Below are 26,054 nucleotides of genomic sequence, written 5' to 3'. Positions count from 1 at the left end.
AAATGAGAGAATAAGTATAAGAAATGCTAGAGAGTTAACTCTTTCCAGGGGTTTTCTGGAACAGTTAGTAATTGTGGATGGTTTCCCAGGAATTGTGCAACCATCTCCAGTAAGTCCGGTGTAATTGTAAATATTTATTCCATTACCAATGATTACATAACCATTTATAGAGATGGGGCACTTGGAATCTGATCACATGGGTCTCTGGATGGGAATCAATACTTGTTGGGAATCCTCAGGAATGTTTCAATGTTTAGAGCAGCTACATGGCCACATATGACTCTGTGTAGGGACAATGTTTGTGTATTTCTTGGAGCGATTCCGGATCATGTTTGCACAATCTTTAGGGTCTGGGATTGTGACAGAAATTTAAGGGCTTTGGAAGTAGAATGATGTTTGACCCAGAGATGAGTAAAGAATATTCTTGGGCTATACCACATGGCTTGGTCTCACTGGCTGAGTTTAAAGTCCATCCTGTGAATTGGATAGAAATCCTCTGAAATTACAGAACACATTATATCACAGAAATATCAGGAAACCTGTAAATAAATCTGTTCTCACTGCACCCAATGCTGTCAGACTGTGGATTTCACCCAGTCTGTTCTTCCCTGGACTCTGGGGAGATTCACTCTCTATTGTGCAATATCTGGCTAAATATAATTTATGATTTTGCAATGTGTTGTGTAAAAGAGACTAACGGAATCTTTTTGTTCAGTCACTGTAAGTAATGTCAGTCTCTTTGCCTCATAATTATGTCAGTGGAGATTTCTCCTGCCTTCCATAAGGGTCTTCGCTCAGTTACAGAGTCAGTAAGAGTTTGGTCTCCAGCACAAACCGGGATCAACGTTCTGCAGAAATGGAAAGAATGAATCGGATTCATACAATAGATCATTGGGTCAGAAAGGCACTTTTGGATATACAGGACATTTATTATCCCACCCTCGCTGTTATTGGTGTCCCTGGTAAGTTTTCTGCCCTGGTATTAATACTGTAACCACGTTAATTCCATTCCTGACTCTTAGGTGGTGTCAGTGTTCCTTGTAAGTAACCATACCTCTATTTCATGATGTAAATGTTATTTAACTGTAAACATTGTCTTCATTATGCAAGTTTCCATATCCAACAATTCTATATATTCAGTTTATTCTCCTTGCTGTGTAACTGAAAGTACATTGTTCCCTCGATAATGTTTCTGGGTGATTTATTTGATGAACAGTCTGCTCTCTGCATTGAGTCCTGGGAGTAGATTTTACTCTTTGCCATCTGGGTGTTAAACAGCACCTGAAGAGGACGGTGGAATAAAAAAGTGATGAAGAAGGATTGCACGTCCTTTACAGAACCAGCCTGAGATTCATTGCATTGATTGTAAGGGGAGGATAATCATGCGGGTTTTATTTCTGATGAAGGGTCTGTTCCCCCACCCTGATTATCATCGTGCACGCTGGACAGGAGCTGCTTAATTAATATATGGTGTAGACATGGCTTTAAGGATAAGTTAACATTTGCTGGAGAAGATTAATGATACAGAGTTGCAATTGGTGATAAATCATTCCAAATGATCTTAATTCTAATTGATTGTAAATGGAATAATGTGGGAAGTCAATTCCTTTCTCATTTTATATTCCCTTGTTTAAGTGGAAATCTATTCAGTTCTCACTCACAGGTGGAAAGCGCCAGATTAATATTGTTCCACTTCCATCCTGATACATTCTCAAACCCGAGGGAGCAGATCTCAGCATCAGTTACAGCATCAGCCCCTTGATAGTGACTGTTCATCAGAATAGCTTTGTAATATAAGGAGAGTGGAAAGGAATGGTGGCAGAGAGGGTACTGGTTTAAATTGGTGCTGGAAATTAAAAATATGCAATTGAGGTAGTGTTACATTTAGTGTTTTAAGAGTATTAGCACAGAGCAGGGCTAGAGGTAGTAATTGCAATTGATAGTTTAAACAGGCTACTAAATAGATTATTCAAAAAGGGAAAGGGTTTTTTTGTTTCGATCATGGATGGGCAGCTGCGACCTGTAGCTTGTAATTCCTGTTCCATGTGGGAACTTCAGGACACTTCCTTGTCTTGGGCGACCATCTTTCCTGAACACCTTGTATCCAGGAATATTTAACACCCAGTCCTGCCCTCCTTTGAGCTAGGTCTCTGTTATGGCCACAACATCAAATTTCCACAAGGCAATCAACACCTGTACCTCACCAGTCTTATTAACCACACTCTGTGCATTCACATACATGCACATTAACCCTGATTCAGACTTTATTACTTTCTCCCTTACTCTGACCCCACCTAATAATGTACTATTCCCTACTCTCGTGCTATCTCCCCCAGTATTCTGTGCACCTTGGTATTCCTCTCTAATACTTGCTCCTGGTTCCCACACCCCTGACATGTTAGTTTAAACCCTCCCCAACAGCACTAGCAAATCTCCCTGCAAGGATATTCGTCCCATTCCTGCTAAGATGCAACCCGTCCATCTTGTACAGGTCCCACCTGCCCCAGAACTGCTTCCAATGTCTTAGAAATCTGATGCCCTCCCTCTTACACCAGTTCTCCAGCCACGTGTTCAATTGCTGAATTCTCCTATTCCTATGCTCACTTGCACGTGCTTCAGTATCTGAGGAGTCGTGAACGGTGCTGAACATTGTGCAAATGTCAGCGAACATCCCCACTTTTGACCTGATGATGTTGGGAAGGTCATTGATGAAACAGCTGAAGATGGTTGAGCCTAGGACACTACCCTGAGGAACTCCTGCAGTGATGCCCTGGAGCTGAGATGATTGACCTCCAACAATCACAACCGTCTTCCTTTGCGCTAGGTAAGACTCCACCCAGTGGAGATTTTTTCCCCTGATTCCCATTGACTCTTGTTTTGCTCGGGCTCCTTGATACCAGACTCGGTCAAATGCTGCCTTGATGTCAAGGGCAGTCACTCTCACCTCAGTTCTTGAGTTCATCTAGTTGATCCATGTTTGAACCAAGGCTGTAATGAGATCAGAAGCTGAGTGGCCCTGGCAGAACCCAAACTGAGCGTCATTGAGCAGGATATTGCTAAGCAAATGCCACTTGATAACACCATTGACGACACCTTCCATCACTTTATTGATGATCAAGAGTAGACGAATGGGGTGGCGATTGGCCGGATTGAATTTGTCCTTCTTTTTGCGTACAGGACATACCTGGGCAATTTTCCACTTTGTTGGGTAGATGCCAGTGCTGTCGCTATACTGGAACAGCTTGGATACGGGCGCGGCAAGTTCTGGAGCACAAGTCTTCAGTACTTTGCCAAAATGTTGTCAGGACCCATGGCCTTTGCAGTATCCAGTGACCTTCAATCAGACCCACATTCGTCCTTGCTCATTTTCCTTTTCACATCCCTAAAGAAGCTTTTACAGTCTGCCTTTATGTTTCAAGCCAGTTTGCATTCATAATCTCTTTTTCCTTTATCAGTTTGTTGGTCCTCCTGTGTTCAATTCTAAATTTCTCCCAATCCTCGGACTTACCACTTTTTCTGGTGACCTTATAAGCCACTTCCTTTGACCTAACGCAATCTTTAACTTCTTTTGTTCATAACGAATAATGCACCTGTTGGGTGTTTGTGTCTTATGTTACCAACAGGTAGTTAATCTTTTTTTTTCGAAACAAATGTCTCTGTTTTTCCAACCACCTGTCCGTAAACAGATTAGTGATTGAATTAAAGTGATTGGAAGAAGGTATAGAGGGGAGATGAGGAAAAATGTTTTCACCCAGAGGGTGTTGGGGGTCTGGAACTAACTGCCTGAAAGAATAGTTGAGGCAGGAACCCTCAACTCATTTCAAAGAAGTCTGGATATGCACCTCAAGTGCAGTAATCTGTCGGGCTGCGGACCAAATCCTGGAAGGTGGGCTTAGAATGGGTGCAACATTTTCGGCTGGCACAGACAAGATGGGCCAAGTGGCCTCTTTCTGTGCCATAATATTTCTATGATTCTATGTAGTGACCAGAACTATACACAATACTACAAGTGTGGTCAAACCAGCATTTTACACAGTTCCAGCATTACATCCCTGCTTTTGTATTCCATACCTCAGCCAATAAAGGAAAGCAATGTATATGTCTTCTTCACCACTTTATCTACCTGTCCTGCCACCTTCAGGGACCTGTGGACATGCACTCCAAGGTCTCTCAATATCCTCCCGTTTATTGTGTATTCCCTTGATTTGTTTTCCCTCCCCAAATGCATTACCTCACACTTGTCCAGATTGAATTCTATTTGCCACTTTTCCGCCCACTCCACCAAATCATTGATATTATTCTGGAGTCTACAGCTACTGTCTTCACTATCAGTGACATGGCCAATTTTTGTGTCATCAGCAAATTTCCCAATCATGCCTCCCACATTTAAGTCCAAATCATTAATATATACCACAAACAGCAAGGGATCCAACACTGAGCCCTTTGGAACACCACTGGAAACCACCTTCCATCCGTAAAAACATCCGTCGACCATTACCCTTTGTTTCCTGTCACTGAGCCAATTTTGGATCCAACTTGCCACATTCCCCTCTGTATCTTATCGGCTTTTATTTTTCTGACCAGTCTGCCATGTTGGACCTTGTCAAATGTCTTATTAAAATTCATGTAGACCACATCCACTGCACTAACATCATCAATCCTCCCTGTTACCGCCACAAAAAATTTGATTAAGTTGGTAAGACACAACCATCCCTTAACAAATCCATGCAGACTATCCTGATTAATCTATGCCTTTCTAAGTGACAGTTTATTCTATCTCTCAGAATTGATTCGAATAATTTGCCCACTACTGAGGTCAGAATGACCGGCCTATAATCATTTGGTCTTTACCTCACACCCTTTTTAAACAACGGTACAACTTCCGCAGACCTCCAATCCTCTGGTACCTCGCCTGTATCTAGTGAGGATTTACAGATGATCCTCAGAGCATCCACCAATTCCTCTCTGGCTTCCTTTAACAACCTGGGATACAATTCATCCGGCCTTGGTGATTTATCCACTTTCAAGGATGTCAGACCCTCTAGTACTTCCTCTCTCTTTATGCTTATCGTATCTAATATTTCACACTCCTCCTCTTTTACTACAATGTCTGCATTATCCCTCTCCTTTGTGAAGACAGAAACAACAAACTCATTCAGAACCCTGCCCACATCTTCTGCATCCACGCATAAGTTCCCTTTTACATCTCTGATAGGTCCTACCCTTTCCTTAGTTATTCTCTTGCTCTTAATGTACTGATAAAGCATCTTTGCGTTTTCCTTGATTTTACCTGCCAATAATTTTACATGTCCTCTCTTTGCTTTCCTAATTTCCTTTCTTACTTCATCCCTGTACTTTCTATACTCCTCTATGCGTTCTAAAGTATTCAGTTTTTTGTGACTGTCATAAGCTTTCCTTTTCTGCTTTATCTTACCCTGTAAGTTTCTAGATAACTAGGGGATAACATTTGGCAGTACCACCCTTTTCCTTTGTGGGCATCTGTCTGCAGTGTGCCTGTCATATCTCGCTTTTGAATGCTTCCCACTGGTTTGCCATTGATTTTCCTTTAAGTATCTGTATCCAGTCCACTTTCACCAGATCACCTCAGTTCCAAGAAATTTGCCTCCCCCAATTTAAAACTTTTACTCCTGTTCTATCTTTGTCCTTTTCCATGATTATGCTAAAACTAACTGTTAAATGGTCACTATGTCCAAAATCATCCCCCACTGTTATTTCATCCACTTGCCCAGCTTCATTTCTGAAGACTAAATCTGAAATTGCACTCCCTCTCGTTGGGCTTGTTACGTGCTGGCTGAAAAAGCTCTCTTGAATGCAGTTCAAGAATTTCGTCCCCTCTGTGCCCTTCACACTCTTTGTATCTCGGTTGATATTAGGGTAGTTGAAATCCCCAACTGTTATTGCCCTACTTGTTTTTGCACTTAGAAATTTGCTTACATATTTGTTCTTCTATCTCCCTCTCACTATTTGGGGGCATATAGTATACTCATAGTAGTGTGGCTGCTGCTTTTTTTATTTCTGAGCTCAACCCATATGACCTCATTTGATGATTCATTTAGTATATCATCCCTCCTCACATCCTAAACATGGAAAAGGACCAATCACCTTACGACTTTCCTATGATGTCACTGTTCACCTTCTTTTCAAACTCAGGTACACCTGAGCTCCTGTCCGCTGCTCTCCCAGAAGGTAGGTGCTGTAGGCCGCGATCCTCGGGCTTTATTTAACTGCTCTCTGCTCCGTGTTCCTCCCGCAGGTCTGCTCCTGTCTGCTGCTCTCCCGGAAGTTAAGTGCTGTAGGCCGCGATCCTCGGGCATTATTTAACTGCTCCCTGGTCCGTGTTCCTCCCGCAGCTCCGCTCCTGTCTGCTCCTCTCCCAGGAGTAAGTGCTGTAGGCCGCGATCTTCGGGCATTATTTAACTGTTCCCTGCTCAATGTTCCTTCTGCAGGTGTGGCAGCAAGGCACCCCAGTAAAATTGAAGTCAATGGGAATCAGAGGAAAAGCTTTCCATGGGCTGGAGTGATACTTGATTAGATTAGATTAGATTAGATTAGAGATACAGCACTGAAACAGGCCCTTCGGCCCACCGAGTCTGTGCCGACCATCAACCACCCATTTATACTAATCCTACACTAATCCCATATTCCTACCAAACATCCCCACCTGTCCCTGTATTTCCCTACCACCTACCTATACTAGTGACAATTTATAATGGCCAATTTACCTACCAACCTGCAAGTCTTTTGGCTTGTGGGAGGAAACCGGAGCACCCGGAGAAAACCCACGCAGACACAGGGAGAACTTGCAAACTCCGCACAGGCAGTACCCGGAATCGAACCCGGGTCCCTGGAGCTGTGAGGCTGCGGTGCTAACCACTGCGCCACTGTGCCGCCCCACAAGGAAGATGGTTGTGGTTGTGGGAGGCAAATCTTCTCAGCCCCAGGATGTTGCTGCAGGAGTTCCTCAGGGCAGTGTCCGAAGCCCAACCATCTTCAGCTGCTTTGACAATGACCTTCCCTCCATCAGAAGGTTTAAAGTTGAATGTTTGCTGATGATTGCACTGTGTTCACTCTCCTTGGCAACTTCTCAGATACTGAAGCAGTCCATGCCTGCAGGTAGCAAGTCTTGGAAAACATCCAGGTTGATAAGTGACAAATAACATTCGGAACACACAAATACCAGGAAATGACCATCTCCAACAAGAGAGGATTTAACTATCTCCCCCCCACAATCAACAGCATTACCATCACTGAATCCTCAACCATCAGCATCCTGGGGGTTACTATTGATCAGAAATTTAACTGGACCAGCCCTTTAAATACAGTGGCGTCAAGAGCAGTTCAGAGGCTGTGAATCCTGCAGTGAGTAGCTCACCTCCTGACTCCCCAAAGCCTGTATACTGTCTACTGGGCACAAGTCAGGAATGTGATGGAATACTCTCCACTTGCATGGATGAGTGCGGCTCCAACAACACTCAAGAAGTTTGACACCACCCAGGATAAAGCAGCCTGTTTGAGCACACCACCACCAGCAAGTTCCCCTCTGGGTCACACACCTTCCTGACATGGAACTGTATCACAGTCCCTTCACTGGCAATGGGTCAAAATCTTGGAACTCCATTGCTAACAGCACTGTGAGCGTACTGACGCCACACAGACTGCAGTGGTTCAAGAAGGCTGCTCACCACCAGCATTTTAATGGCAATTAGGGATGGACAATAAATGCTGACCTTGCCAGCGATGCCCATGGCCCACGGATGAATATTTTACTGTCGATTTATTAAAAGCTTTTTGAATTTAGAGTCCTCTGGTTCTCCGTCCTTCTCTTTTACTGTTGTCCCTTGGTTTAAGTACACAGCAGCTCCGTCCCCCTCTGCACCTAATTCCCACTCTCAACAAATCCACATTTAAAGACTTCACTCTTTTTACAATTCACTCTGTTTAGCAGTCTCTCTGACCTTGAGCCCTCTCGGTTCACTCTAGTTCTTGTTCATAATTTAATTGTTTCACTTTATTGTTCCAAATGTATAAGTTTATCTTTAATAATCATTTCTTTTTCACTGGAATTCTATTTGCATTAAATTCAATCTCTGAACAAACTGAACTTTAATAAAAATTACCAAGCTGACTTACTTGTTCTGTTCAACTCAGTTCAATAAAATCTGTTTGAACAGCTTACTTTATCCTGACAATATCTCGAACTTGTCCTTTCCTCATAGGATTTCTATTTAGATGATTTTTGAATATTTTGTTGAAGGATTACGTTTTGTAAATTTTTCCCGAGTTCTCCTCACAGTCAGACAGAAAGTTTAACTGTTGTGTTTTCAAGCAACAACATCTTTGTTTGAAAAGCCATTGTGACAGGATTTTGGGTTTTAATCCAGTCACAAATCTGTTTGTGATGCCTTGTGGCTGCAGCTGTCATGTGACCTGTCAGGGGATGATCTCACTGCTGATGATGACCTCATTATTTTTTTTTTAAAGTCAAAATTAGTTGATACATATAAGTTAGATTTTACAAATCTGTGCTCTGGAAATTTAATAAACTGGCACAAAATTTTCTTACCAGCAAAGTTGAAGCCCATGGAATAAAAGGGATTGTGGGAGCATGGATATAAAGTTGGCTGTGTGACAGGAAACAGAGAGTAATGATGAACAGTTGTTTTTTTTGGACTGGAGTAAGGGATACAGTGGAGTTCCCTGTGGAAATGTGAGTTCACACTGCCTCTGAATTTCAAATGTCTTGGTTTGTTTGTGGGATCAGCAGACTATGGGCTGAGTTTTACCAGCTCGCCGTCAATCTCAGCAACGAGCTTTAAAAATGGGCAGACTGCCCGTCATGGAGCCGCAATGATATTGAGTGTGGCGGCTCATTATCATATACACGATGCGCATGCCCCCCTCCCACCTGCAAATGACGTGGAGGGGGTGGGATTCCCAGCACCGGGATTGGCGTCAGGTCGGATGAGGAGCAGGTGTTGGGGCCCGATTTAAAGAGCAGGCAGCCCTGCTTACTTTCATCAGCTGATAAAATAACCTTGTAGCTGCAACTTAAATTATTTAGACTGTGCATTGACCAGTGGAGTTGAAGGACATGGCAGAGGGGCAATCCAGGGTGTCCTTTTCTGATTGGCAGGATATGATGAGTGGAGCGATGGCATGGTTGCTAAATTTGCAAATCACATAAAGATAGAAATGAATGTTGTGAAGAGGACATAAGGTGGCTGCAAACCAATATAGATAGGTCAAGTGAGTGGGCAAAAATCTGGCAGATGGAGTATAATGTGGGAAAATGTGAAGTTGTTCACTTTGCAGGAAGAATAAAAAAGCAGAGTATTACTTAAGCGCAGAACGACTGCAGAATTCCAAGGTGCAGAGGGATCTAGGTGCTCTCGTGCATGGGTCACAAAAAGCTAGCATGTATGTACAGCGGGTAATAAAGAAAGCTAATGGAATGCTATTCTTTATTGCGAGAGGAATTGAAAACAAAAGTAAGGATCTTAGGCTCCAGTTATACAGGGCATTGGTGAGACCACATCTCGAATACTGTGTGCAGTTTTGGTCTCCTTATTTCTGGACTGATGTAATTACGTTGGAGACAGTTCAGAGGAGGTTTACTAGAGGATACCTGGAATGAGTGGGTTGTCTTACAAGGAAAAGTTGGAGAGACTGGGCTTGTTTTCATTGGAGTTTAGAAGAGTGAGAGGAGACTCGATTGAAGTTTATAAGATCCTGAACGATCTTGACAAGGTGGATGTGAAGATGATGTTTCCTCTTGTAGGTGAGTCCAGAACTAGAGGGCACTGTTTTAAAATTAGGGGTGGTCCTTTTAGAACAGAGACGAGGAGAAATTCTTTCTCTCAGAGGGTTGTGCGACTTTGGAAGTCTCTGCCTCAGAAGGTGGTGGAGGCGGGGTCACTGAATATTTTGAAGGCGGAGGTAGATAGATTCTTGTTAGGCATGGGAATCAAGGGTTATCAGGGAATTTGAAACACAAATAGATCAGCTATGATCTTATTGAATGACAGAGCAGGTCCGAGGGGCCAAATGGCCTACTTCTGCTCCTAATTTGTATGTTCATATGTTCTCGCTGCTGCACCAGGCTTGATTCCCTCTTAGATAAACCTACAACTTCCCTCTGTGCCTCTCTTAGCATCCACAAAAGGCTCATTGAGGCACTTGGTGCTGGCTCATTATGAGCAGAAACCCCAATTGCCACATCCTACACTTTCATCTAACTTCCCACTCAGTGCAGCCCCCACTGGAGGCTAGTGTTGCCAAAGTCCTTCCTGTCCAACTCACCCCTCCCACTGCTGACCCTGCAGACTCTGCTCTCACCACCTCTTTGTGCATTTCCCTCTCGAATTACTGTGCATTTGTGAACAAGGCCCTTGCTATCCATGAACGCATTGTGTCTGCTTGCATTGACATCATGGCCTTACTGGAAACCTGGCAGAGGGGTGATGACACCTTCCCCCTAACTGAAGCCTCCCTGCCTGGCTATGCCTTCCACTGGCTGTCCCACTGAGACTATCGTGGTGACAATGTGACACTTATCACCAGATCACACTATGGCCTGACCCCCTACTCGTCTGGCACTTTCTCCTCCTTTCAGCATCTCACCTTGTTCCACCCTTCTCATCTCTCATTCAAAATCCTCATTCTCTCCCTCCCTCCCAAGTATGATAAAAATTTTATCACTGAGATATCTTAATTGCTTTTCTCCCACAGCTTCTGAACTGAACGATTTCTCATCCTCAGTGATTTCAACCTTCATCTCAACTCATCATTCTCTCTCTGCTCTGAGTTCACTGCCTTCTTATCCTCCCAAAATCTCTCCCTCCATATAAACTCCCCAACCCATATTCACAGCCACCACATTGATCTTGTCATCTCACGTTACCTTGTTGGTCCTATCCTCTTAATCACAGATAAGATCAGCTCTGATGATTTTCCTTATATCATCCTGCACCCACATCCCCCTTCCATTCCCAACCTTACCTCCTTCTGTAACTGTGCCTGGGAAAAAACTATCCCCAATTCACTCACAATTGCACTTTCAAAGTCTCAACTCTCTAGCCTTTCGCCATCCATTTGCCACAACATTTCAGCAGCTACTGATTTGCTCGACTACATCCTCACCTCCACCTTTGCTGCTTTGATCCCCAGTGAAAATATTGGGAGAGAGTGAGAAAAAAAGGGAATTACAGACCTGTTAGTCTTCCATCTTTTCATTGCAGCAGCTTTTTCAGGAGCAGAGAGTGCGAGCGAGTGAGCAGCTGGGAAGGTCAGTTTAAAGTAAACTTAATTTCTTTTTGTTTTCGGCAGAGACCAGGAGGCTGCTGGGTAAGTAAAACCCTATATATTCGGGCCGTTTAAAATAACTTGCCTTTCATTGCAGCAGCTTTTACAGGAGCAGAGAGTGCGAGCGAGTGAGCAGCTGGGAAGGTCAGTTTAAAGTAAACTTAATTTCTTTTTGTTTTCGGTGCAGACCAGGGGGCTGCTGGGTAAGTACAACCCTATATATTCGGGCCGTTTAAAATAACTTGCCTTTCATTGCAGCAGCTTTTACAGGAGCAGAGAGTGCGAGCGAGTGAGCAGCTGGGAAGGTCAGTTTAAAGTAAACTTAATTTCTTTTTGTTTTCGGCGGAGACCAGGGGGCTGCTGGGTAAGTACAACCCTATATATTTGGGCCGTTTCTGCTCCATAGGAACTGACATGAGCTCTGCAAGCCACACATCATCCTCGCTCACCTGCTGTGCACCAGTCCACATCTGCAGTATCTCTGTGTAAACCATTAGAGGCAGCTGCTGACTGAGCCAATGACCATGTCACAGCATCCGTGGAGACAATCATGAGTAATGGTGGCACAGCAATGATGTTATTGCATACATTGGCTCTCCTGTCGGTCCAAAGGTGCGAAGGGATGTGACATTGGCGCTACATGCTGGCACATATCATTCACACAGAGAAAAGGACACACATGTTGGTGAGGAACATTTCGTAAAAAACGTATTTACATTGCTGTGACACCCGTGCATTCTCATTTGTGTCAGTGTGTTCTCGATAAATGCTGGCAAGTGCCCAACTCTGTACAACCTCTGCGCTTGCAGCCTGACTGGAGGAAGGCTGCTGATCTAATTGCCCTTTGGCTGTGGATGAGCTTTGCACTCGTACACTGTGTGCAAGAGGCCTAGCTGGCCCCGGTTGGCTGTAGAAGTTCTCGTTAATCCCCTTAGAACATAGAACATAGAACATTACAGCGCAGTACAGGCCCTTCGGCCCTCGATGTTGCGCCGACCTGTGAAACCATCTGACCTACACTATTCCATTTTCATCCATATGTCTATCCAATGACCACTTAAATGCCCTTAAAGTTGGCGAGTCGACTACTGTTGCAGGCAGGGCGTTCCACGCCCCTACTACTGTCTGAGTAAAGAAACTACCTCTGACATCTGTCCTATATCTATCACCCCTCAACTTAAAGCTATGTCCCCTCGTGTTTGCCATCACCATCCGAGGAAAAAGACTCTCACTATCCACCCTATCTAACCCTCTGATTATCTTATATGTCTCTATTAAGTCACCTCTCCTCCTCTTTCTCTCTAATGAAAACAACCTCAAGTCTCTCAGCCTTTCCTCGTAAGACCTTCCCTCCATACCAGGCAACATCCCAGTAAATCTCCTCTGCACCCTTTCCAAAGCTTCGACATCCTTCCTATAATGCGGTGACCAGAACTGCACGCAATACTCCAGGTGCGGCCGCACCAGAGTTTTGTACAGCTGCAGCATGACCTCGTGGCTCCGAAACTCGATCCCCCTACTAAAAAAAGCTAACACACCATATGCCTTCTTAACAGCCCGATTAACCTGGGTGGCAACTTTCAGGGATTTATGTACCTGGACACCAAGATCACTCTGCTCATCTACACTACCAAGAATCTTCCCATTAGCCCAGTACTCTGCATTCCTGTTACTCCTTCCAAAGTGAATCACCTCACACTTTTTTTTAGAATTAGAATTAGAACATTAGAACATTACAGCGCAGTACAGGCCCTTCGGCCCTCGATTTTGCGCCGACCTGTGAAACCATCTGACCTACACTATTCCATTTTCATCCATATGTCTATCCAATGACCACGTAAATGCCCTTAAAGTTGGCGAGTCTACTACTGCTGCAGGCAGGGCGTTCCACGCCCCTACTACTCTCTGAGTAAAGAAACTACCTCTAACATCTGTCCGATATCTATCACCCCTCAACTTAAAGCTATGTCCCCTCATGTTTGCCATCACCATCCGAGGAAAAAGACTCTCACTATCCACCCTATCTAACCCTCTGATTATCTTATATGTCTCTATTAAGTCACCTCTCCTCCTCCTTCTCTCTAACGAAAACAACCTCAAGTCCCTCAGCCTTTCCTCGTAAGACCTTCCCTCAATACCAGGCAACATCCTAGTAAATCTCCTCTGCACCCTTTCCAAAGCTTCCACATCCTTCCGATAATGCGGTGACCAGAACTGCACGCAATACTCCAAGTGCGGTCTCACCAGAGTTTTGTACAGCTGCAGCATGACCTCGTGGCTCCGAAACTCGATCCCCCTACTAATAAAAGCTAACACACCATATGCCTTCTTAACAGCCCTATTAACCTGGGTGGCAACTTTCAGGGATTTATGTACCTGGACACCAAGATCTCTCTGTTCATCTACACTACCAAGAATCTTCCCATTAGCCCAGTACTCTGCATTCCTGTTACTCCTTCCAAAGTGAATCACCTCACACTTTTCCGCATTAAACTCCATTTGCCATCTCTCAGCCCAGCTCTGCAGCCTATCTATGTCCCTCTGTACCCTACAACATCCTTTGGCACTATCCACAACTCCACCGACCTTAGTGTCATCCGCAAATTTACTAACCCACCTTTCTACACCCTCTTCCAGGTCATTTATAGAAATGACAAACAGCAGTGGCCCCAAAACAGATCCTTGCGGTACACCACTGGTAACTAAACTCCAGGATGAACATTTGCCATCAACCACCACCCTCTGTCTTCTTTCAGCTAGCCAATTTCTGATCCAAAGCTCTAAATCACCTTCAACCCCATACTTCCGTATTTTCTGCAATAGCCTACCGTGGGGAACCTTATCAAACGCCTTACTGAAATCCATATCCAATCCCGTTCTGGCATTGAACTCTTTGGCACTGGATGGTTCCATGACTACTCACCTCCTCTGCCATCTCCAGCCAGATTTCCTTGTTCAGGTGGGAGGGGCTCTTTTTACTATCACTGGTGAAAAGGACCTCTGGCCTTGCCTGCACAACCTGGAGGAGAGCGAGCAGGGAGACTTTGCTGCACTGTGGGGCCACCCTAGAGCACCCCCCTGCCATCTTTGGCTTTTGGTGCAGTCCTTCAAATGCAAAGGTGACTCCACCGTGTAACTGCTCTAACCTCTGGCTGCAAGGTTTGTCTTGCATATGTTTGAAAACCAATGCAGGACGAGTGATGAAATCTGTGCTATTGTCATGGTATTGCAACTATTACACATCGACGCATGTTCACGAACATGCAGATAGGGGAGTAGATAGGCGGTTCTGTGGTCGAAAACGAGACTCCTGAATGGTATGTTGCCTCCCAGGTGCACAGGTCAGGGATGTCTCAGATCGACAGCAGAACATTCTGAAAGGGGAGGGTGAACAGCCAGTTGTTGTTGTGCACGTAGGCACCAATGATCTAGGTAAAAAACGGGATGAGGTCCTACAAGCAGAATTTAGGGAGTTAGGAGCCAAGTTAAAAAGTCGGACCTCAGAGGTAGTAATCTCATGACTGCTACCAGTGCCACGTGATAGTCAGAGTAGAAATGAAAGAATAGTCAGGATGAATGCGTGGCTTGAGAGATGGTGCAGGAGGGAGGGGTTCAGATTTTTGGGACATTGGGACCGGTTCTGGGGGAGGTGGGACTATTACAAATTGGACGGTCTACACCTGGGCCGGACTGGAACCAATGTCCTTGGGGGTGCTTTTGCTAACGCTGTTGGGGAGGGTTTAAACTAATGTGGCAGGGGGATGGGAACCAAATGAGGTCAGTGGAGAGTAAGGAGGTAGTAACTAAAGCCTGTAAGGAACTAGATAATGAAGTCAGCGTGACTAAGGGAAAGAGTAGGCAGGGAGCAGATGATGAAAGCAAAGGGACTGGTGGTCTGAGGTGTATTTGTTTTAATGCAAGAAGTGTAGTAGGTAAGGCAGATGAACTTAGGGCTTGGATTAGTACCTGGGATTATGATATTTCTATTACAGAGACTTGGTTAAGGGAAGGGCATGATTGGCAACTAAATATCCCAGGATACCGATGCTTCAGGCGGGATAGAGAGGGAGGTAAAAGGGGTGGAGGAGTTGCAGTACTGGTCAAAGAGGATATCACAGCTGTGCTGAAGGAGGGCACTATGGAGGACTCGAGCAGTGAGGCAATATGGGCAGAACTCAGAAATAGAAAGGGTGAGGTAACAATGTTGGGGCTGTACTACAGGCCTCCCAACAGCGAGCGTGAGATAGAGGTACAAATATGTAAACAGATTATGGAAAGATGTAGGAGCAACAGGGTGGTGGTGATAGGAGATTTTAATTTTCCCAACATTGACTGGTTAGTGTTAGAGGTCTAGATGGAGCAGAATTTGTAAGGAGCATCCAGGAGGGTTTTCTCGAGCAGTATGTAAATAGTCCAACTCGGGAAGGGGCCATACTGGACCTGGTGTTGGGGAATGAGCCGGGCCAGGTGGTTGACGTTTCAGTAGGGGACTACTTTGGGAATAGTGATCACAATTCCGTAAGCTTTAAAATACTCATGGACAAAGACGAGAGTGGTCCTAAAGGAAGAGTGCTAAATTGGGGGAAGGCCAACTATACCAAAATTCGGCAGGAGCTGGGGAATGTAGATTGGGAGCAGCTGTTTGAAGGTAAATCCACATTTGATATGTGGGAGGCTTTTAAAGAGAGGTTGATTAGCGTGCAGGAGAGACATGTTCCTGTGAAAATGAGGGATAAAAATGGCAAGATTAGGGAACCATGGATGACAGGTGAAATTGTGAGACTAGCTAAGAGGAAAAAGGAAGCATACATAAGGTCAAGGCAGCTGAAGGAAGACGAAGCTTTGAAACAATGTCGGGATTGTAGGTGCAATCTGAAACGAGGAATTAAGAGGGCTAAAAGGGGTCATGAAATATCTTTAGCAAACAGGGTTAAGGAAAATCCCAAAGCCTTTTATTCATATATAAGGAGCAAGAGGGTAACTAGAGAAAGGATTGACCCACTCGAGGACAAAGGAGGAAAGTTATACGTGGAGTCAGAGAAAATGGGTGAGATTCTAAACGAGTACTTTGCATCGGTATTCACCGAGGAGAGGGACATGACGGATGTTGAGGTTAGGGACAGATGTTTGATTACTCTCGGTCAAGTCGGCATAAGGAGGGAGGAAGTGTTGGGTATGCTAAAAGGCATTAAGGTGGACAAGTCCCCAGGTCCGGATGGGATCTATCCCAGGTTACTGTGGGAAGTGAGAGAGGAAATAGCTGGGGCCTTAACAGATATCTTTGCAACATCCTTAAACACGGGTGAGGTCCCGGAGGACTGGAGAATGGCTAATGTTGTCCCCTTGTTTAAGAAGGGTAGCAGGGAAAATCCAGGTAATTATAGACCGGTGAGCCTGACGTCAGTGGTAGGGAAGCTGCTGGAGAAGATACTGAGGGATAGGATCTATTCCAATTTGGAAGAAAATGGGCTTATCAGTGATAGGCAACATGGTTTTGTGCAGGGAAGGTCATGTCTTACCAACTTAATAGAATTGTTTGAGTAAGTGACAAAGTTGATTGATGAGGGAAGGGCTGTAGATGTCATATACATGGACTTCAGTAAGGTGTTTGATAAGGTTCCCCATGGTAGGCTGATGGAGAAAGTGCAGGCGCATGGGGTCCAAGGTGTACTAGCTAGATGGATAAAGAACTGGCTGGGCAACAGGAGACAGAGAGTAGCAGTGGAAGGGAGTTTCTCAAAATGGAGACGTGTAACCAGTGGTGTTCCACAGGGATCTGTCCTGGGACCACTGTTGTTTGTGATATACATAAAAGATTTGGAGGAAAGTATAGGTGGTCTAATTAGCAAGTTTGCGGATGACACTAAGATTGGTGGAGTAGCAGATAGTGAAGGGGACTGTCAGAGAATACAGCAGAATATAGATAGACTGGAGAGTTGGGCAGAGAAATGGCAGATGGAGTTCAATCAGGGCAAATGCGAGGTGATGCATTTTGGAAGATCCAATTCAAGAGTGAACTATACAGTAAATGGAAAAGTCCTGGGGAAAATTGATGTACAGAGAGATTTGGGTGTTCAGGTCCATTGTTCCCTGAAGGTGGCAACGCAGGTTAATAGAGTGGTCAAGAAGGCATACGGCATGCTTTCCGTCATCGGACGGAGTATTGAGTACAAGAGTTGGCAGGTCATGTTACAGTTGTATAGGACTTTGGTTTGGCCACATTTGGAATACTGTGTGCAGTTCTGGTCGCCACATTACCAAAAGGATGTGGATGCTTTGGAGAGGGTGAAGAGGAGGTTCACCAGGATGTTGCCTGGTATGGAGGGCACTAGCTATGAAGAGAGGTTGAGTAGATTAGGATTATTTTCATTAGAAAGACGGAGGTTGAGGGGGGACCTGATTGAGGTGTACAAAATCATGAGAGGTATAGACAGGGTGGATAGCAAGAAGCTTTTTCCCAGAGTGGGGGATTCAATTACAAGGGGTCACGAGTTCAAAGTGAAAGGGGAAAAGTTTAGGGGGGATATGCGTGGAAAGTTCTTTACGCAGAGGGTGGTGGGTGCCTGGAACGCGTTGCCAGTGGAGGTGGTAGACATGGGCATGATAGCGTCTTTTAAGATGTATCTAGACAGATACATGAATGGGCAGGAAGTAAAGAGATACAGACCCTTAGAAAATAGGCGACAGGTTTAGATAGAGGATTTGGATCGGCGTCGGCTTGGAGGGCCGAAGGGCCTGTTCCTGTGCTGTAATTTTCTTTGTTCTTTGTTCGTGGTTCTTTATCAGTTGTTGGGAAAATGCTTGAATCTATTCTGAAGGATGTGATAAATGGACATTTGGGCAATGATGATCTGATTGGGCATAGTCAACATGGATTTATGAATGGGAAATCAGGTTTGATGAACCTGTTGGAGTTTTTTGAGGATGTTACTGATAGAATTGATAAAGGGGAGTTAGTAGATGGATAGTACTTGGATTTTTGGAAGGCTTTTGATGAAGTCCCCGACAGGAGGTTGATTAGCAAAATTAAAGAGGCAATATACTGGCATGGATTAAGGACTGGTGAACAGGCAGAAAGCAGAGAATAGGAATAAATGCGTCATTCTCGCATTGGCAGGCTGCGACTAGTGGGGTACTGAAAGGATCAGTGCTCGGGCCCCAGCTGTTCATAACATATATCAATGATTTGGATGTGAGTACCAAATGTAGTATTTCCAAGTTCGCGGATGACACAAACCTAGGTGGGAATGTGTGTTGTGAAGAAGATGAAAAGCGGCTTCAATGGGATTTGGACAGACTTAGTGAGTGGGCAAGAACGTGGCAGATGGAATATCATGTGGAAAAGTGTAAGGTTATCCTCTTTGGTAGGAGGAATAGATGTGAAGAGTATTTCTTAAATGGTAAGAGATGAGAAAGTGTTGATGTACAAAGGGACCTGGTTGTCCTTGTCAATAAGTCACTGAAATCTAAAATGTAGGTGCAGCAAGAAATTAGGAAGGCTAATGGTATGTTAGCCTTTATCACAAGAGGATTTGAGTACAGGAGTAGTAAAGTCTTGCTTCAATTGTATGGAACGTTGGTTAGTCTGCACCTGGAGTACTGTGTGCAGTTTTGGTCCCCTTACCGTAGGAAGGATATTATTGCCATAGAGGGAGTGCAACGAAGATTCACCAGACTTTTTCCCGGGATGGTGGGTCTGTCCTATGAAGAGAGATTGGGGAAACTGGACCAGTATCGTCTGGAGTTTCGAAGAATGAGAGGTGAACTCATTGAAACCTCCAAAATACTTAAAGAGATAGACAGGGAGATGCAGCTAAGATGTTTCCCCTGGTTGGGGAGTCTAGAACCAGGGGACACAATTTCAAAATAAGGGGAAGCCACTTAGGACAGAGATGTGGAGAAGTTTCTTTAAACAGAGGGTTGTGAATCTTTGGAATTCCCTACTGCAGAGGGCTGTGGAAGCTCAGTCATTGAATATGTTTAAAGCAGAGATTGACAGATTTCTAAATACAAATGACATAAGGGGATGTTGGGATAGTGTGGGAAAAAGGCACTGAAGTGGATGATCAGCCATGATCATATTGAATGACGAGGCTGACTCGATGGGCTGAATGGCCTCCTCCTGATCATATGTTCCTATGTTCTCTCTCAGCCTAGCCATTTCCCTGGCATGATCCTCATCTTTGCTCCTTTAAGTCCAAGAGATGCAGATTTGAAAGGATATGGTGGACAACTGGTTTAACCATCCACCACTCGATCTGGCTGGACCACACAAAACACTATCGGGTCCTAGTCTCATCTGCTAAAACTGCTCACTATTCCAGGATAATCCTGGGATGCAAATATAACATCCAACTTCTTTTCTTTACGGCACACAGTCTTCTTGAACCCTTCTCCATTGTCCCCTTCACCATCACCTCCAACAATAAGTGTGAGGAACTCATGGACTTCTCTGTCAGTCAGAATGAAACCATCTGATCAGCTCCCTCTGCCACATCCCTCCCTTCCACTCACCCATCAGGTCGCACTCCCTTTAAAGCTCCCCTTGTCCTAGCCCCAAATTTACATCTTCCTCTAGTTTCTCTCCTATCTCCTCTCCTGCCCTTTCCGAGCTCATCTTGTCATGAGATACACCTCCATCTTCTTCGACCACTAAACTGCTGACCATTCAACTTCCCCTCCTGGTCCCCATGTCAGCTGATATTGTTAATAATTCTCTCTCACCAGGTGCTTTCCCTCTCTCCTTTAAATCTGTCATCATCACTCTCTCCTCAAAAAACAACCCTTGACTCCAATATCCTTCCAAACCTCCCTTTCCTCTCCAAAGTCCTTAATGTGTTGTCACTTCCTCAATCTGTGCCCATCCTTCCCAGAAAGCTATGAATCCTCCAATTGGATTCTGCCTCTGCCAAATACCAAAACAACACTTGTGAAAGTCACAAATGACCTCCTATGTGACTGTGACAAAGGTAAACTATCCCTCCTCCTCCTTCTTGACCTGTCTGTGGCTTTTGGTACAGTTGATACACCATCCTGCTCTAACGTCTTTCCACTATCATCCAGCTGGGTGGGACTGCACTCACCTGGTTCCATTCTTATCGATATAATTGTAGCCAGAGATTCACTTGCAATGTCTTCTCTCTGCTCCAGCACTGTTACCTCTGGTGTCCCCCAAGGATCTCTCCTTGGGCCCCTCCTATTTCTCGTCTACATGCTGCCGCTCAGCGACATCACATGAAAGCACAGCTTACATTTTCACATTTACTCTGACAACACCCTGCTCGACCTCACTACCACCTCTCTCCACACCTCCACTGTTGTTAAATTATCAGACTATTTATCTGACATCCAGTACTGGGTGAGCAGAAATTGCCTTCAATTAAATATTGGGAAGATTGAAGACATTGTTTTTGGTCCCTGCTCCAAACTCTGTTGCCTAGCTATCAACTCCGTACATCTCCCTGGCAACAGTCTGAAACGGAACCAGTCAGATCGCAAACGTACTGTCATATTTGGGCGGCACAGTGGCGCAGTGGTGAGCACCGCAGCTTCACATCTCCAGCACCCCGGTTTTGATTCTGGGTACTGCTTGTGCAGAGTTTGCAAGTTCTCCCTGTGACTGTGTGGGATTTTGCCGGATGCTCCAGTTTCCTCCCATAGCCAAAGACTTGCAGGTTGATAGGTAAATTGGCCATTATAAATTGCCCCTAGTATAGTCCGGGGGAGGTGGGAATATTATCGGATAATGGGATTAATGTCGAATTAGTCTAAATGGGTGGTTGATGGTCGGCACAGACTCGGTGGGCTGAAGGGCCTGTTTCACCTCTGTAACATCATTCGACTTTGCTTCTGTCTCAGGTCATCTGCTGCTGAAAACCTCATTCGTGCTTTTGTTACCTCTAGACTTGACTATTTCAACACGCTCCTGGCTGGTCTCCACATTCTGCGTACCATAAACTAGAGGTCATTGAAAACTCTGCTGCCCATACTCTAACTTGCACTTAGGAACATAGGAGCAGATCATCCACTTCAGTGCCTTTTCCCCACACTATCCTCATATCTCCTTCTGTCATTTGTATTCATAAATCTGTCAATCTCTGCTTTAAACATTCTCAATGACTGAGCTTCCAGCCCTCTGCGGTAGAGAATTCCAAAGATTCACAATTCTCTGAGTCATGAACTTTCTCTTCATCTCTGTCCTAATTGGCTTCACCCTTATTTTGAAATTGTGTCCCCTGATTCTCGACTCCCCAACCAGGGGCAAAATCTTAGCTGCATCTACCCTGTCTATCCTTTAAGTATTTTGGAGGCTTCAATGAGATCAAATTTCTGGAGAATATAAGCCCAGTTTCCACAATCTCTCTTCATAGGGCAGACCCACCATCCCGGGAACAAGTCTAGTGAACCTTTGTTGTACTCCCTCTGTGGCAATAATATCCTTTCTAAGGTAAGGGGACCAAAACTTCACACAGTACTTCAGGTATGATCTAACCAAGGTTCTATACAATTGAAGTAAGACTTCATTACTCCTGTACTCAAATCCTCTTGCGATATAGGCTAATATACTATTAGATATCTTAATTGCTTGCTAATAACCTGCATGTTAGCTTTCAGTAACTTACTGACAAGGACACCCAGGTGGCTTTGTACATTTACACTTTCTAATCTCTTACCATTTAAGAAATACTCTATTCCTCCAACCAAAGTGGATAACCTCACATTTTTCCACATTATATTCCATCTGCCACATTCTTTCCCACTTACTAAGTCTTTCCAAATCCCCTTGAAGCTGCTTTGCATCTTCCTCACAACACAAATTCCCACCTAGTTTTGTGTCATCCATGAACTTGGAAATTCTACATTTGGTCCCCACATCCAAATCATTGATATATATTGTGAACAGCTAGACCTCAAGCACTGATCCTTGCGTTACCCACTCGTCACAGCCTGCCAATGCGAGAATGACCCATTTATTCCTACTCTCTGTGTTCTGCCTGTTAACCAATCCTTAATATTACCTCATATCCCATGTGCTTTAATTTTGCTCACCAACCTCCTGTGGGGGACTTTATCAAAGGCATTTTGAAAATCCAAGCATGTCACGTCCACTGACTCCCCGTTATCAATATAATAAAAGCAAAATACTGCAGATGCTGGAAATCTGAAATAATAACAACAAATGCTGGAAATACTCAGCAGCTCTGGCAGCATCTGTGGAGCGAGATGCAGATTTGACATTTCAGGTCAGTGACCCTTCATCAGAACTGGCAAATATTAAAAATGTAAAAGGTTTTAAAAATGTAAAGTGAGGGTGGGGCAACAGATAACAAAAGGGAAGGTGTTGATAAGACAAGGTCACAGAGAATAACTGACCAGAAGGTCATGGAGCAAAGGCAAACGGTATGTTAATGGTGTGGTGAAAGACAAAGCATTCGTACAGAGAGGGTGTTAATTGACAGAAAAATGAACAGCCCTGGCCCCAAGCACAAACATGAAAATAAAAACAGTGGGTAGGCACAGTAGAAACAAACTAAACACACAAAAATAAAATAAATAAATGAAAAATAAATAAAAAATATCGAAAATAAAATAAAAATGTGGGCCTGTCATGTTCTTAAATTATTGAACTCAATGTTCGGTCCTGCCCCACCCCCGCTTTGTTTGCTTAAAACCTTTTACATTTCTACTATTTGCCAGTTCTGATGAAGGGAAACTGACCTGAAACGTTCACTCTGCTTTTCTCTCCACAGTTGATGCCAGACCTGCTGAGTATTTCCAGCATTTCTTGTTTGTAACCCCTTTATCAATTCTGTGAGTAACATCCTCAAAAAACTCCAACAGGTTCGTCAAACATGATTTCCCATTCATAAATCCGTGTTGACTATGCCCAATCAGATCAATATTATCCAAGTGTCCATTTATCACATCCTTTAGAATAGATTCTAGTGTTTTCCCAATGACTGATGTCAATCTAACAGTTCTGTAATTCCTTGTTTTCTCTCTCCCTCTCTTCTTAAATAGTGGGCTGACATTTGCGACCTTCCAATTTGCAGGAACTGCTCCAGAATCTATCGAATTTTGGAAGATAATCACCAATGCACCCATTATCTCCATAGCTAGTTCTTTCAACACTCTGGGATGTAGAATATCGGATCCTGGGGACTTATCAACATTCATCCCCATTAATTTATTCCGTACAACCTTCTTGGTAAATAGTAATTTCCTTCAATTCTTCATTCCCACAATTCCTCGGATCTCTCATTCTAGGAGATTTCTTGTATCTTCCTCAGTGAAGACAGACATCAAGTAATCATTTAGCTTCTCTGCCATTTCTCTATTCCCCTTTATAAATACCCCTGACTCTGCCTGTAATGGATCCACATTTGTCTTTGCCAAACGTTTCCTTTTTACGTACCTATGGAAGCTTTTACAGTCTGTTGTTATATTTTTTGCTAGCTTACACTCGTATTCGATTCTCCCTTCCTTTACCAGTTTCTTCATCCTCCTTTTCTGTATTCGAAAAGCACCCCAATCCCCAGGTTTGCTATTATTTCTGGCAACTTTATAGGACTTTTCTTTTACTCTTAAAGAATCCTTAACTTCCTTTGCTATCCATGGTTTACTACCTTTACTTTTTGTGCCTTCATGGAATTTATAGTTGCTGTATGTAATGTTTAATCCCGTTCACCTATCACACCTGTGCTCGCTGACCTACATTGGCACTCTCCAGTGATAGTTTCCCTTAGCTGTGCAAATATCTTCTGTTCGATATATATCTTCCTTTGGAAAGTTACGATTGGATCTGCTTCCTACTTTCTCAGATACTGCAGTCCAGCTCACAACAATCACTGCATCAAATTTCCCCTCAGATATTCCTTTGACTGTTTGCTAATTGTCCTAAATCTGTGTCATCTGGTCATTGACCCTCCTGCCAGTGGAAACAGTTTCTTCCTCTCGATTCTGTCAATAATCCTCATGGCTTTGAGTATCTCTGTTAAATCTACACTAACTATTCCCTGCTCCATGGAGAACCAGCCCAGTTTCTTTAGTCTCTCCACCGAACTGAGGTCCCTGGTTAAAATTCAAGAATTAGCTCTTTGTCTGGTGGGGATCCCTGGAAATGTGAGTTATTTGCACTCGACCTTTGGAAATAAGAGAGTAAGTATACTTTCCCAGGGTTGGAACAGTTAGTAGTTGTGGATGGTTCCCCAGGTATTTTGCCACTAACTCGAGTAAGTCCGATGTAATTGTCAATATTTATTCTATTATCAATAATTGCATCACCATTTATAGAGACAGGGCTCTTGGAATCGAATCACACGGGTCTCTGGATGGGAATCAATAATTGTGGGAAATCCTCAGGAATGTTTCAATGTTTAGAGCACATATAACTCTGTGCAGGGTCAATGTTTGTGTATTTCTTGGATCGATTCCGGATCATGTTTGCACAATCTTTAGGGTCTGGAAGTGTGACATCATTTTAAGGGCTATGGAAATAGAATGATGTTTGACCCTGAAATGAGTAAAGAATATTCTCGGGGGCTATACCACATGGTTTGGTCTCACTGGCTGAGTTTAAAGTCCACCCTGTGAATTGGATAGAAATTCACTGAAATTACAGAACACATTATATCACAGAAATATCAGGAAACCTGTAAATAAATCTGTTCTCACTGCACCCAATGCTGTCAGACTGTGGATTTCACCCAGTCTGTTCTTCCCTGGACTCTGGGGAGATTCACTTTCCATTGTGCAATATCTGGCTAAATATAATTTATGATTTTGCAATGTGTTGTGTAAAAGAGAATAACGGAATCTTTTTGTTCAGTCACTGTAAGTAATGTCAGTCTCCTTGCCTCATAAGTATGTCAATGGAGATTTCACCTGCCTTACATAAGAGTCTTCACTCAGTTACAGAGTCAGGAAGAGTTTGGTCTCCAGCACAAACCAGGATTAGCGTTCCGCAGAAATGGAAAGAATGAATCGGTTTAGTTCATTCGAATATTTGGTCACGGAAATACTTAATGATATACAGGATATTTATTTTCCCACCCTCGCTGTTATTGGTGTCCCTGGTAAGTTTTATGCCCAGGTATTAATACTGTAACTGCATTAACTCTTTTCCTCACTCAGTCAATTGCTGTCAGGTTCCTTGAAAGTAACCATATTTCTATTTCATTATGTAAATGATATTTAACTGTAAACACTGCCTTCATTATGCAAGTTTCCATATCCAACAATTCTATATATTCAGTTTATTCTCCTTGCTGTGTGACTGAAAGTACATTGTTCCCTCGACAATGTTACTGGGTGATTTATTTGATGAACAGTCTGCTCTCTGCATTGAGTCCTGGGAGTAGATTTTACTCTTTACCATCTGGGTGTTAAACAGCACCTGAAGAGGGCGGTGCAATAAAAGGTGATTGAGAAGGATTGCACGTCCTTTCCAGAACCAGCCTGAGATTCATTGCATTGAGTTTAAGGGAAGGATAATCAGGTGGGTTTTAGTCCTGGTGAAGGGTCTGCCCTCCACCCCGATTATCATTGTGCACACTGGGCAGGAGCTGCTTAATTTATGTAGGCATGGATTTAAGGATAATTTAAGGTCTGCTGGATAAGATTAATGATACAGAGTTTCAGGACGAAAACGTATGCAGAAAGTGGCTCCAGCTGCAGCTAAACGAAATCCGCGTTTCGGATCTGGAGCTGCGGCTGGAAACATTGTGGAGCAT

This window comes from Heterodontus francisci, chromosome 40, assembly GCF_036365525.1.
Source record: "Heterodontus francisci isolate sHetFra1 chromosome 40, sHetFra1.hap1, whole genome shotgun sequence".
In the NCBI taxonomy this organism is placed as follows: domain Eukaryota; kingdom Metazoa; phylum Chordata; class Chondrichthyes; order Heterodontiformes; family Heterodontidae; genus Heterodontus; species Heterodontus francisci.
This window is presented reverse-complemented; position numbering follows the sequence as displayed.